The sequence below is a fragment of the Phoca vitulina genome, unplaced genomic scaffold, assembly GCF_004348235.1.
Source record: "Phoca vitulina isolate PV1807 unplaced genomic scaffold, GSC_HSeal_1.0 scaffold7, whole genome shotgun sequence".
Lineage (NCBI taxonomy): Eukaryota > Metazoa > Chordata > Mammalia > Carnivora > Phocidae > Phoca > Phoca vitulina.
Window position 1 is genome coordinate 1,344,918 of NW_022589710.1, and position 14,998 is coordinate 1,359,915.

At 44.7% G+C, this 14,998-nt stretch overlaps 1 long non-coding RNA gene across 1 annotated transcript; it reads left to right on the forward strand.

The window, feature by feature from the left end:
- The first annotated feature begins 5,055 nt into the window (after nt 1-5,055).
- LOC116632595 lies at nt 5,056-11,572 on the forward strand. Its single transcript, XR_004299476.1, has 5 exons — nt 5,056-5,094; nt 5,398-5,503; nt 6,370-6,534; nt 8,685-8,848; nt 10,426-11,572. It is a non-coding gene; the product is annotated as an uncharacterized LOC116632595 (long non-coding RNA).
- The last annotated feature ends 3,426 nt before the right edge of the window (nt 11,573-14,998 follow it).

The window sequence follows — 14,998 nt, forward strand, 5'->3', positions numbered from 1 at the left end:
CATTCTGATGCGTAAGTGACTTTTAGGACTTAGACACTGAGGGTTAAAAGACTTCCAGGTAGGCAACCCTCATGCTGCGAACTACATGCATGCTACGGTGGATGCAGCTGGTTGTCGCCATCACCACCGTCACTGGTAACATTTACAAGCACTTACTATGTGCCGGGTGAGATATTCGGCCATTGGAGAGTAGTGGTCGACATCTTTACTGAATCCCTACCTCATTTGTTATGCCAAAATTGCAGAAGTATCAAGGATTGGCATGGAATGTAATATAACACGGGCAGGTGTACATTTTATAGCCCCACATACAATAGCAAAAGACAGGAAACCACCTAAATGCCCACCAACAGGGGATGAGTAAATAAGGTAGAGTATATCCATTTATGGAATATTCTGGATGTGTGAAGAAGAATGGGCATCGGTCTGTAACTACTGATAATGGAACAATCTCCAAGAAATAAGTTAAAGGGGGAAAAAAGCAAGGTGTAGAACAGCATGCAGAGTTTGCTACCACGTGTGTGGTGAAAGCAAATCTATAGAAAGGCATACGCACATGACCTTGAGTAAGTTACTGCCCCACTTCCAGTCTCCTCCTCTGTAGGATGGGGAGTAATGGTACACCAGCTGCGTCTTGGGCTGTGGTGAGGATTGAGGGGAATAGTGCCTGTTAAGTTCTCAGCACAGGTGCCTGGCACAAAGCAAACCATCAGTCGTGAGGTGCTGTACATACTCACCTCTATTTATCACTGCGGGTCCAGTATATTCAACTAAGCTATGTGCTGTGCGTCAGGCTCCCAGCAAAGTCTGGAGATACAAGAGCAGTGGGAGAGTCAGATGGCGGAGAGCCCACCATAACAATCTGGGAACGAAGTGCTCTAGGACTTCAGAGGAAAGCACATCTCACTTTGCCAGAGGGATATAGCGAAGGTGTCCCCAAAGTGTTCAGTAAAGAGGTAACATGTGAGATCTAATTTCACAGGGTGAGTAGGAGCAGCTCCAGCAGAGGGAAATCACAGGAGGGGCTCGGGGACCTCCATTCCTGCCACTGGAGTGCAGAATGTGTGGAGGGAGGGAGGCAGAACCCTCAGGTCGGGGCCAGAGGCAAAGGGCATCAGTTTCTCACCACAACAGCGTCTTGCTCCCCTTTTCCCTGTGGCCACCTCCTCAAGACCCTAACCTGTTTCATGTCATTGCAGTTGAGTCTGGGCAAAAGTACCAGGGGCCATTATGCAAACGTGCTGCGTCGACTTCTTTTCTAGCCACAGCCCCCATACCCCATTCGCTGGGGGAAGCAGCCAGGGACCTGTGTCCTTGAGGGTAGGAGGGTTTCCTTCCCACGTGCTTCTAATACAGCAGCCAGTTACCCCGAGACATCTTTCTCCCCCGACAGATTCACACAGGGGATTTGTACGGCTGTTCTATTTTCTCTGTCAGTTAGGTATCTGTCCATAAAATCTAGATATGTCTCTCTCTCTCTGTTTAAGAAAGGAAGGATCACGCTTCTGGAAGGAGGAAGAGCCGGAACAAGCCATGGGCTCTGGTGGTCACCCTACAACCAGCTGAGACCCGACAGACAGTGTCTTGTCAGATGATGGATGAGCCACGCCTTCGGAAGACAGCTGAGTGTGCGCCGCCCCCCCCCCCCCCCCCCCCCCCCCCCCGTCTCCTGGGCAACCAAGCCTCCGGATGACCCCGCCAACAATAATGCGATGGAAATGAAGAGCACTGCAGTATAATGAGCACGATAAAAATAGAGACACTGGTAAGTAATGGGCCGGCCATGGTTGAGGAGCAGGAGGAGGAAGGCAGGGCCCTCCTGTCTGGTCCCCCAGCCAGGCTCTGCTGTGTTGCTGAGACAAGACCAGGCACAGGCGAGTTCGAGCTCCGTAGTGGCAAGGATGTCAGGGAGGGATTAAAAAGTGGGCCTAGGGCCGATGTCGAAGAGGTTACTGCCTATGTCAAGCAGATAAAGCCAATTATCATATGGTTTCACTTATTTGTGGAACATAAGGAATAGCATGGAGGACATTAGGAGAAAGAAGGGGAAAATGAAGGGGGGGAATTGGAGGGGGAGACGAACCATGAGAGACTATGGACTCTGAGAAACAAACTGAGGGTTCTAGAGGGGAGGGGGGTGGGGGGATGGGTTAGCCTGGTGATGGGTATTAAAGAGCGCACGTTTTGCATGGAGCACTGGGTGTAATACGCAAACAATGAATCATGGAACACTACATCAAAAACTAATGATGTAATGTATGGTGACTAACATAACATAATGGAAAAAAAAAAAAGTGGGCCTAGGTAAAAAGCCCGAGCAAACTCTGGCCTGGTCACTGTCAGGGAGGGACGATGTGGGGCCCCACAGACGCTGATGGCCAGAGAGAGGTTGCTGCCATCAGCTCGAACCCAGCGCCAGGCTGTGAGCAGCAGCAAATGGTCTAAGAGTTAACTAACGTGCCAGATTTTTTTTTTTTTTCTCAAAATATTGCACCTCTCGTCTGTAGTGTACAGTGGAAGAAGCCTGTTCATTATTCCTTTGTTTCTTCTTTTCTTTGTTCCGTTGGCGGCTTGGAGTACCTGCCAGGAAAGACAGTCGTGCCCGGGGAAGGAGGGATCCACGTGCTGTGGGGACAGCTGTCTCTGAAGCCTTCTGGTACCAAGTCCCTCTGCAGTCTTTCCTTCGTATTGTTTCCAAAAAAAATTCAATTAAAATTATCTTTTGAATAAGTAATACCTGCATAGAGTACAATATTCAAAAGGAACAAAAAAAAGTTTACAGGAAAACTGAATATTCCTTCGTCCTGCTCTCCACCCCCAGCCACCGTTTCTTTCCTAGAAGCAACCACTGCTAGCAGTTTCTTGTGCAGCTTTCTAGAGACGCTAAGCACGCGCACGTGCATGTGTCCCCCTCCTCAACACAAACACTTCTTTTTCTTTTTTCTTTTTTTTTACCTAAGTGCTCACATCCCCTATCAGTCAGAGCCCTGACAGAAAACAGAGGGCCCCCATAAAGTGAGTCATTTGAGTGGAGAACAATGAACAGACAGTTTACAGAAGTGTGGACAGGACACAAGAGAAGCACAAGGGAGAGTGCGATGCCCGGGGCCAGCCACAGTGCGGGGAGATGGCACAGTGACTCCCGAGAGCCACACAGCCATCGGAGCATCCCACGGAGGAGGCCGGGGACACAAATACCCACTCCGCCTCTCCTCCCTCCCTCCCTCTGTCCTCTTGCTGCAATACTGAGAACCCAGCCAGAGCCACAGGACAAGACAGTCTGTTGATGTCGTTTACAGAGGTGACCCCCGGGCAGGAGAGGTGGGGTGAGGGAGGAGGGCAAGCAGCAGCATGACCCCCACGAGCGCACTCAGCACCTAGATCCACGTTTCACTGTTTTCCACTGAACAGTCCACCTCTACCTCTAGCCTCAGTCTCCTGCTGGCCTACAGTTACTCGGTAGGATTCTTGTTGTGGAATACTATATCACATAAATAGCATACATAATATATTATACATGTATATCATATAGATGAATGCAAACTACATGTATATGCTCATATATGTATAAAATGGATGAACTTTTTATTTTAATTTTATTTTTTATTTTAAAAAATACTTATTTACTTATTTGAGAGAGAGAGAGTGTGTACGCATGAGTTGGGGGGAGGAGTAGAAGGAGAGGGAGAGAAGCAGACTCCCCACGGAGCACGGAACCCCTCTCCGTGGGGCTTGATCTCAAGACCCCGAGATCATGACCTGAGCCGAAATCAAAAGTCAGACACTTAACCAACTGAGCCACCCAGGCGCCCCACACTGGTGGACTTGTATGTTTCCCATCTTCTGCTATTCCAAACAATGCTGCAAGGCATATCCTTTTACTTAGTCATTTCACATGGCAAGGATATGTACAGAATAAATTTCTGGGGAGGAGATTGCTGGATCAAAGAGTGTATGCTTTTAAAATTTTGATAGACACTGTCACATGCCCCTGCATCGAGTTGGTACAAGTATGCACGTGTCTCAGCAATGGATAAGGTTTCTGCGCAGTGTTTAAACAATCTGGGTTACAAAGATGTGAATAAACTTCTTAGAGCATCTCTCTAGCGGTGTCTGTCACCTTCACAAAATAGAAATCCCTCTTTTTTGGGAGGGGGGTAAATTATGAAAATACACATTTCCCCCTTGTTTTCTGTCCTTTCTTTCAGAATTATTCAGCACACTCTTGAATGGAGTTCTACTCATTCTTTGGGAATAGTCCTGTGTCACTTTAAGTTACAAATAACAGCCTCAACTTAAAAATTAAAAGTTTCCAGTTTATCTTCCTAGACATGAACAAATCAACTGTATTAAAAAAAAAAAAAAGACATCTTGGAGACAGTTATGGAAACCATATATGTATTGGGCATCAGGGGACTCCAAAAAAACCACCATTAATCCCACTATATGTGACAGTGTTGCTGGAGCATACAAGAAAATGTTCCTGCTCTCTAAAAAGACAGTGTGGAATCCCCAGAAGTGTGAAATGCCAGATGTCTGCAATATACTCCAAAACACCTTAGGAAAAAAAAAAGCTGGAGCAAATATACAAACATTTAGAATCATTAAATCTAGATGGTAGACAATTTCCCATGTGCTCAGAAACTCTAAGAAAAAATCTTAACCAGGAGTCCAACCAAGATAATAATCAGCATTTCACCCTTTATCCAAAGGTGAGACTTCTTCCCTCTCCTCCTCTGGCCTCTGTTCCCCTAGCTGCTACCCTGCCTCAGCTCAGTCCTGTTCCGGGGGCCCACAACACGCCGACAATCAGAGCCTCAGGCCACGTGGTCCTCTTGGGGGAAGAGGCATAAAATGGCTCCAGCCCGGCTTTCCCTCTGCTGAGTGGCAAACACTTGTTCCATGGAAAATCCTCAACTCTCCAACAATCCCTGGAAATGTAGGCTCCCTGTCCTGTCCCACAGGCAGCTTCAGCCTCCTCAGGCCCGAGTTAAGCAAGCATGAAAGACCTACCTCCCCACCAACTGCAGAGAACACACACCAAGCTCGCCAGGTGCCGTGGAAGCCCCCTCTCAATATTTGTGGTTTATGTCGGTAAGCAGCTTCCTGTCCTCTCCTCCCTGGAGATGGGGGAGTGAGAAAGTATCAGCATTCTCCAAAGAAATCTTATAAACCCTCCCAATATATGTCTTGGATAAGACAATTTCCCCCACCATGATATTGAATATATTATAGTATCATTAAACTTTTACTTTCCATCATATGCATTTAGAGTTTCGGCCATATTTACATAGTCAGGTTTATGACATTCAACTCCATTTGTTTGTAATTGTGCTAGAGAATGTTATTTTATTATCTGTTGTTATGGTGGCTTAAAACATTTCTTTTCTCAAACAGCTTCTGAGAGTCAGGAATCTAGGACTGGCTTATTTGGGGGCTTCTGGCTCAGGATCTCCCGTGAGGTTGCAATCAAGATGTTGGCCAGGACTGCAATCATCTGAAGGTTTGACTGGGGCTGGGGGCTCCACTTCTGGGAGGGCTCACTTACCTGGCTCAGCCTCAGTTTTTCTCAGGTTGTTATCTGGAGACCTCCATTTCTCACCAAGTTGTCTTCTCCATAGGGCTGTTCAAAATACAGCCGCCTGCTTTCCCCTGAGTGAGTGATCTGAGGGAGCAGGAAAGAAGCCATGATATCTCTTATGACCTAGCCTCAGAAGTGACATGCCATGCTCCTGCCATATGCTATGGGTCACATGGATCAACCATGGTACATGGGGGAGGAGACAGGGGTGTGAATACCAGGAGGCAAGGACCACTGGGGCTAACTTGGAGGCTGGGCACCTTACCTATTGACATCATCCTGAGCATGTGCTCAGAGCTGTCAGTGTAAGCTGTGGCCCATGGACCTGTCCCCCACAGACTTGTATTCCACGTTGGGGCGATCCCTCCAAGGTTTTGAGTGTGGCCCTTGGTCACTGGGTACCAATACCTAGTAAAGTTTGTGTCTCTCAGAGGACATAGTGATAACAGCGCTATCATTCTCTTTGTGGTGACTTGGGGCCTGAGGATACATTTTCCAGACAGAGCTGCTGTTCTCTGCTTCTAATCTCTCAAAGCACCTGGTGCTTTCTTATGCCCTTACCATTGAATCTCTTACAAAAGAAGGCCCTGGGGGGCCCAGCATGCAGACAGAACTGAATCCCAGGAGGGATTAGGCTCACAACTGGGTGCTCCTAACTGCTCCCTCCCCTCCCCAAAGCACAAGAATAAGGAGCTCTATCTGCAGTGATCAGCATGAGAAATGGGGACAAGTCGAGGGGAAGAGTTGCACTCTAGTTGGGGCAGATGGTGTCTATTTTCCTGTCATAGGAGAAGTGAATCCTAACACAGGGAGACTTTGGCGGTTGAGAAGAGAAGGCACCAAAAGCAAAGGTCCAGAGGACACACCCTAATCCCTACTGAGGACCTTCCAGGAATCTATGAATTCAGTGGTCCTGCCACATCAGGGACCTGATCTCCCAGGAGAAGAAAGGGGTGAGAGAAAGGACAATTTCTTTCTTTCTTTTTTTTTTTTAAGATTTTATTTTTAAGTAATTTCTACATGCAACCTGGGGCTTGAACCCACAACCCCGAGATCAAGAGTCACACGCTCTACTGACTGAGCCAGCCAGGCCCCTCGAGGAAAATTGCTTTTTGAGTCTAGGGAGAAACTAGCTTCTTGGCACTTACACGAACTTAAAACAAATTCTGTTTGGGTTTGCACATCAGTTTCTTGTAATTTTGGTTTGTGCAGAGTAGCTTCCCTGGGAGTAAAAATGGGAACTGAGACCCAGCCCGGGCTGGGATGGTACTGCTGTGGGGAGGGGCGGTATTGTGTGATCGCCGCTCTCCGGCTTCCTTACCGGGAAGAGCTGCTCTGTGCCAACGGCTCACTGTGTCCGTGCTCTGGAATCTAATTTAGCCGGCCCCCAACCTCAGAGAGATGGCATTGCTCTTCTTATTCTATGGGTAAAGAAACAGGCCTGCAGAGAATAAATAACTCCCTAAGCTATTCTTTTTTTTTTTTTTTTTAAGATTTTATTTATTTATTTGAAAGCGAGAGAGAGCACAAGCAGGGGGAGCAGCAGGCAGAGGGAGAGGGAGAAGCAGGCTCCCCGCTGAGCAGGGAGCCTGACATGGGGCTCAATCCCAGGACCCTGGGACCATGACCTGGGTCAAAGGCAGACGCTTAACCAAGTGAGCCACCCAGGCATCCCTCTCTAATTTATTCCTAAAACACAAAAGGAGGTCGTACCCAGACAAAGCTCACATCCTGGCGGCCTGCTAAATTGTCTCCCACGCTGCAGGAGCTGGATTTTCACCAGTGCTGGCCACTTCCCTTACAGACTATTATCAATTGTCTCTCCTCAGCAACACCTTCCAAGTTACTATAATCTCTGGTCAGAAAAGAAAGCACTATCTGAACGGATTCACCCACGTCGTGGGTCAGTCTCATTTCCTGTCCTGACCTCCACTAATAGTGGGCTTATCACCATTAACCTGTGGCTGCAGGGGCCGCCCACCATGTAGTTTCCACAGGGGCCATTGCCACAGCCATCATGGGGGAAGCCAAAGGTAGAAATGAGGTGTGTCTTTTCAAACAGCATTTAAGTGGATAAAAAAAAAAGCCCATCTGAGACACCCCATTTTTTAAAAAGTGAGTTTAGTTTGTAGAATTTTTTTTTTTTTGCCATTCCTGTAGTATGTGGACATATTTCTTCTTTACCAAGGTTTTCTTCCCCATTTCTTTTCTCCTTTCTTGCCTTTTGTTGGATTGATGAGGTTTCCTTGGTTCTTTCATTGGTTAGAAGGAGGACATTGTATTTGCACATCCATTTTTTGGCTAGATGAAATTTTTTGTTTAATATGCATATCTAACTATATTTTTCTATAAAAGTAAAAAGTTCATTAATATGGTCATCCTTCTCCTCTTCTAAAGACATAGAATGCCTTATTTTCCCTCTGCTATTTTTCTCCTACCTTCCATATTGTAGTTGTCTAGTATTTTAATTCCTCGATGATTTTAACCTCTCAATAGTTATGATTTACCATCCATCAAGGATTAGATTTGCCAACATGTTTTATCACTCTTGGCCCATTACTGCTTCTCCTAGCCCATTCTTCCTTTCTGGTTCATTTTCTTTTTTGCTGAAGTAATACTTCTGAAGTGCTGTCAAGTTGTTCCTTTTATCTGGTGTTCTGTGATAAAACTCTGATGTCTCCAGCCAAGGTGAGGATTGTCTTTAATTACGTTGCTTGATATTGGGTGTATCCCTTTAATTCTGGAAACCCTCGGCCATTATTTCTCAACAGGGCAATGTCATAGAAGTGTCAGGAGGTGGGGACCACATGACATAGGATGGTCAAGGAGAGGTCTCTGAGGAGGTGATGTGGGCACTGAGGTCTAAATGACAAGGCAGAAGGAAGAGCAAAGTTAAGAGCTTGGTGGGATTTGGGAATTGAAGGAAGGCCCCTGAGTTTGGGGCTTGGGGAGTGAGGGGTGTGGGAGGAGATTAGATGAGATAGAGAGGGAGGGCTCTCTCGGCTCTTCATGGGAGTTTGAGTGGAGAGATGAAAGAGTTCGGCATGAGCTTTTGTGGCAAAGACACCTAGCTGTTCACCATAACCCACTGATTCTTTCTTAGGCTCCAAGTGGTATTATCTGCAATCATAACCCAGAGGAATTAGCTGCTCTTCCCAAAGACACTTGATGGCATAAACCAGATTATAAACCAGAACTCCCAGTTTCTAGTCCAGATTCCGTTCTTGGGACAGCAAGAAAGAAGATGGGGAGAATTGGAGGAGAGAGGTGAGTGAGGCTGCACTTGGATTCATTAGCCACCTGAGGGCTGTGCTTGTCCCTGGTACTTTAGGACACCTCAGCAAGAACTTTCATTCACTGCCCCTTGGATTCTTTAGACAAGTCTGTTTTCCCTTCCCTTGGCTGAGGACACTTACGTCCTGCAATGATGCTTTATGCTCTATATCAGTTTAGAGGCTCAGCAGGAAATGGGTAACAACTCAAACTGGGTAATTGTGACTCGTCCTCTTATTAAACTCCTCGCAAAGGTATGGCAGGGTTTAGGAAACCAAGTAGGATGGTGCAGTGCCCTGGGGCCTGTGATGGTGGAAATCATTGTCACCCTTAAGTCCAAATGGGTATATTGATTTCCTATCAGTGCTGTAACAAATGACCACAAATCTAGTAGCTGAAAACAGCACAAATTTATTCTGTTACAGTTCTAGGGGGTCAGAAGTCTAAAATGGGTCTCACTGAACCAAACTCTGGTGCCATGTTTCTTTCTGGAGACTCTAAGGAAGAATAGTTTTGAAGTTTTGTAGTTTTATAGTAGCTCTTTCTAGAAGCTGCCTGTACTCTTTGGTTCATAGCCCACTTCCAACTTCAAAGCCAGCAATGGCTGGTCAAGTCTTTCTGATGATGCCATTTCTCCTTTTCCAACTCTTCTGATTCCCTCCTCTACATTTAAAGGACCCTTGTGATTACATTGGGCCAAACTGGATAATTCAGGATAATCTCCTTATTTGAAAGTTGGATGATTGGCAATCTTAATTCCATCTGCAACCTTAATTCTTACCTTGTCATACAACCTAACATATTCACAGGTTCTGGAAATTAGGGTGGGGACATCTTTGGGAGCCATTACTATGCCTACCATAAAGAGACAAGGACATGAAACATGTACTGGACCCCAGAGGAGGTAGCTGTGTGAGGTCATGTGACAGGAGTATGACCTTTGGTAGAGAACTGAGTCCCCCAAATTAGGAGTGGTAGATATCATCTGGCCACAGGGGACCAGGAAAGATTTATTGCACTGGTTGAGTAATCAGTCTTGATTAGCATGAGGAACTAGGGTTGCTTCTACACAAGAGGATAGTAAAGAGAATTTCCAGAACTCAGGGCATTTATTTGGGCGTCTCTTAGTACTTCTATGTCCTATAATAACCACGGGAATCACAGCAACTGCAACCCACCAAAGCAGGGAAAATAAAAGGCCCAAAGGTCTGGATTACTCTGCCAGGCAATCAACTTGGGCCAGCCGAAATGCTGTCAAGAAATAAGGGAAATTTAGAATGGGTGTAAAGAGAGAGATAGTGAATATCAGGTATGACCAGGGACCAGCTACAACAGCAAGGACTCTTGTTTCTGAATTCTTCCAGGATTTTGCAATTGGGTACCACCTTGAGGGACTCTGTGACTGATTCAGACACAGACTTCCCTCTAGGGCAAGGAGTAGGGCATCTTGTACTCACAAAAAAAATGAAATCTCTACCATATAGTACAGGAGTCAATACAATAGAGAGTGAGTGGATTGGAGTGGTAGGAGGGATGGGTTATATCTGATGCAAATCTATGTTCATCCTTAGATTTCCTCAGCACGGACAGCCTCCGGGACTCTGCTGACATGATCAGAGGCTGACCATCACTCTCTTTGGGAACACTTGGTCCTTCACCTTGACTGCCACCATGCAGCCAGGCTGAACATCCAGGAACACAGAGTTCCTGGCTCCTCCCACAACTTCCAGAATTGGATGAAATGCCTTACGGATTCTCACTATAGAAAAGGCCACGGGACAAAACCTGGAACTGTTGGGGAGTCAACTTTCTGTCGACTGAGTCTCTGCTAATGGAAAACAAGAGATGGGAGGGAGCTTGCAGATAAATTCCCCTTCTTCCTCCCTCCCGTGGCCCACTCCAAAGTGCCATTTCTCTCGGCAGCCTGCTTGGAGTGGAACCATATGCCGACCAGACATGCTTGCTGAGTAACCTGCTGTGATCTTGGAGGCTTCTCGTGAAGTGTCAGCCAGGATGACAATGTACCATTTCACACTTACTCACACCTTTCTTGCTTCACTTCCCCTTTCCTCATCTTTGCTGCCCTGCTTCTGACTCCCAAGTGGGATGGTTAATTTTATGTGTCCATTTGTCTGGGCCATGGTGCCCAGATATGTGGTCAAACCTTTTTCTGGATGTTTCTATGAGGGTGTTTTTTGGATGAGATGAACATTTGGATCAGTTGGACTTTGAGTAAAGCACATCGTCCTCCATATGTGGGTGGGCCTCGTCCAATCAACTGAAGGCCTGAATAGAACAAAAGGCTGACTTCCTGCAAGCCAGAGAGAATTCTGCAGCAGCCTTCGAATGTCAAATGCAGCATCAAGCTTTCCCTGGCCTCCAGCCTGTTGGCCCACCCTGCAAATTTTGGACTTGTCAGCCCCATAATTGCAGGAGCCAATTCCTTAAAATAAATCATTTTCTATATAAATACACATCCTACTGGTTCTGTTTCTCTGGAGAACCTTGGCTAATAACATCAAGTAAGGCTCCAGCTCTCTCATCCTTGCTTCAGCCTCTGTTTTAGAGGGAATCAATCCACCCAAGACAAGGTCCCTGCCTTTCATGGACCTGACACCTCATCTCCATCTCCATGTGAATATTGAAACCGCAGGCCTTAGACCCTAAGGGCCAAGCTCCAGGTCCATACTGACTGCCCTAGTGTCTTCATCTTTCTTACCCCACTGGCTTTGGGTTCCTTATTTCCCTCTGGGACTTGAGAATTTCCTATTATTCATTATATTCCTATTATTTTGTAATAAAATTTCCTTTTATTAATCTCCTTTATTTCATTCCTCAACTAATATTTTTAATATTATTATACACTTATTCAGTATCTCTTTATATTTGTAGCAGGAGGATAACCCTGTCTCTACACAGCACGTTGACTATATTACCTCATGCAATTTGTCCCTATACATATGAAATTGTTAAATAGTAATGAATTCTTCATATGTGTTTGTGAGGCTCACAATTGCCATCAGATGGGGATTCGATTTCACTGACCATTTCACTAGTGTTGGATAGTTGGATTGATTTTCATTTTTACTATTAAAATTCATTTTATGGTGAATATATTTATGGATAAAACCTTTTGGTATTTGGTATTATGCCCCTAGTATAGACTCCAAAAAGTAGAATCACCACATCAAAGAACACAAACATTTTAAAATCCAAATCGCTCTCATCAATTATGCCTTCATGTGACTTCACTCTAGACATCTTGATTGAAGTTTGGCATTCACGTGTCTCTTCCGACTTTGATCTGTTCCTTGAGGTGAATTCCTTTGATAGCTACTCTCATCCATTAAAGATTTCTTTTTACTAGTTTAAATCTCAGAGGGCAGGCATCTGCAAGTTGTATCTTTCTGGTTATAAGGACACAGTTATGTTCATGAACAAAATATTCCGCATACTCTTAACATAGCTCTTGCTTTGGATTACACCTTAACATCACGATATGGGTGTGGATATTTCCCTTTGCTTACTAGAAAACACACCTTGCAACGGCATGGTTAAGTGTCTGAGCGCTGGGGTCAGACCTGCCTGGATACAAATCATAGCTCCAGGGCTCACTTGCTTTGTCACTTTGGCAAATCCTTTACCCTCACTGAGCTTTAGATATTTTATCTGTCAAATGGGAGTAACAATAGTACCTAACTCAAAAGGCTGCTGTGAGGGCGCCTGGGTGGCTCAGATGGTTAAGTGTCTGCCTTCGGCTCAGGTCATGATCCCAGGGTCCTGGGATCGAGTCCCACATCGGGCTCCCTGCTCCTTGGGAGCCTGCTTCTCCCTCTGCCTCTCTGTCTCTGTCTCTGTCTCTCATGAATAAATAAATAAAATCTTTAAAAAAAAAAAAAAAAAAGGCTGCTGTGAGAATGAATTGAGATAACAAATCTAAAGCCCTGGATACACACAAAGGAAGGCATACAATAAGCCCTCACCAGTGTAGCTGTTATTAACAATCGGACTTCAGCTCCTCACGGACCCTAGGGTCCCTGTGTTCCCTGTATCCTGGTGGCAGACAGTGGCTGTGGGGAGCCTGGCTCTGCCCCCCGACCCCGACCCCAGGGCTCAGTTTGTCATCCCCTCTTTTCTGCTTCTAACAGCGCCTTACAGATGAACTAAGTGTAACATAATTGTTTTATTCTATTTTCCTTTTAGTCTTTAAAAAAATTTTTTTTTAGTTTTTTTAAGAGTTAAAACATTATAGGGGCGCCTGGGTGGCTCAGTCAGTTGGGCGTTTGACTCTTGGTTTCCATTCCTGTCATGATCTCAGGGTCCCGAGAGCGAGCCCTGCATCACGTTCTGAGCTCAGCAAGGAGTCCACTTGGGATTCTTTCCCCCTCTGCTCCTCCCCCTGCTCTCTCTCTCTCAAATAAATAAATAAATAAAATCTTTTTTAAAAAAGTTAAAACATTATAGATACCACTAAAGTCCCTTTCTTTCCTCAGGTTTTTAATTATGGTACAATACACATAACATAAAACTTACCATCTTAACGATTTTCAAGTGTACGGTACAGTGGTCTTAAATACATTCATAATGTTGGGCAACCATCACCACCAACCATCTCCTTTCATCTTGAACTGAAGCACTATGCCCATTAGACAACTCCCATCTCCCCCTACCCTGCCCCTGGCAACCAACATTCTACTTCCTGTCTCTATGAAGTTGACTTCTCTAAGTATCTCACATAAATGGAATCATACAGTGTTTATCTTTTTGTGACTAGCTTATTTCACTTAGCATGATGTCCTTAAGGTTCATCTATGTTATAGCATGTGTCAGAATTTCCTTCCTTCTTAGGCTGAATAATATTCCATTGTACATATTTACTACATTGTGCTTATCCATCCACAGTAAAGCCGCTTTGACAACCCTCCTATTCAACTCTCCAACCCCTCTCCCCCACACCCAAGTTGATCACACTCATGAACTTAGTTTTTCCTTCCAGACTTAAAAAATTTTTTTATTCAAATATTTGTACTCACAGAAAATGCATAGAATATCAGACAACATAAAGTATTTTGCATCTTATACTTTTCACTTAATGTTTTTGCATTTATCCATGCTGATATACATGGATCTAGTTACGCCATTTTCATACTGCATAATTTTCTATTTTATGTATATATTCTAGTTTTATTTGCCCACTCTCCTATCGATCCCTCAGATTTGAGCCCAGTAGCTTTTGATGGCTTTCAGATACTTTAAAAATACATTAAAAATAATTCATCCAGTTTTTTTTCAGTCCTTAGAGGGAGAGCTGGTCCTGGCTTTGTTCGTAGCTCTTCACTCTGCAAACCAAATATTCAAGAATATATCCACAGAATTTTTTACAAGGTCAAGCTCCAGAGAAAACGTCAATAAAATTTTCCACCAAAGAGAGAGAGAATCAACCATGTTCTCTGGCTTCAATTCAGCAAAATTAGAAATAGAAGTAACTAAATTTATTTTTTTTTAAGATTTTATTTATTTATTTGAGAGAGAGACCATGAGTGGGGGGAGGAGCAGAGGGAGAAGCAGACTCCCCAGTGAGCACAGAACCAGATGCAGGGCTCGATCCCAGAACCCTGAGATCACCACCTAAGCAGAAGTCAGACTCACTTAATGGACTGAGTCAGCCAGGTGCCCCAGAAATAACTGACTTTAATGAGCACTTAATAAGTACCAGGCACAAATCTAGGTGCTTTAAACATATTAAGCTACTAAATCTCCTTTAATCAGCACAATAACCCCATGAAGTAGGAATAGTATTATTACCATACACAAATGAGAAAACGGCAATGAAATGACTTGCCCAAGCTCTCATAGGGTTTTTGTGGAGGAGCAAGGATTCCAAACAGAGCAGCGGTCTGATTCCATGGTGCTTAATCATTTCATGATAATACTATATTGAAAGTAGAATTTAAAAAAGATAGAATATTTGCAAATTAAAAGTCAAAGGGAGAATAAGTGAATTGGAAGACACTCTAGAAGATTCTGTAGTATGGGGAAACAAAAAGAAAAAAAAGAAAAGAAAAGAAGACAAAAGTAGACTGAAAGACTTGAAATACATCTACTGGACAACTGGAAGCCTAACTTCACCGAATGAAAGTAAGC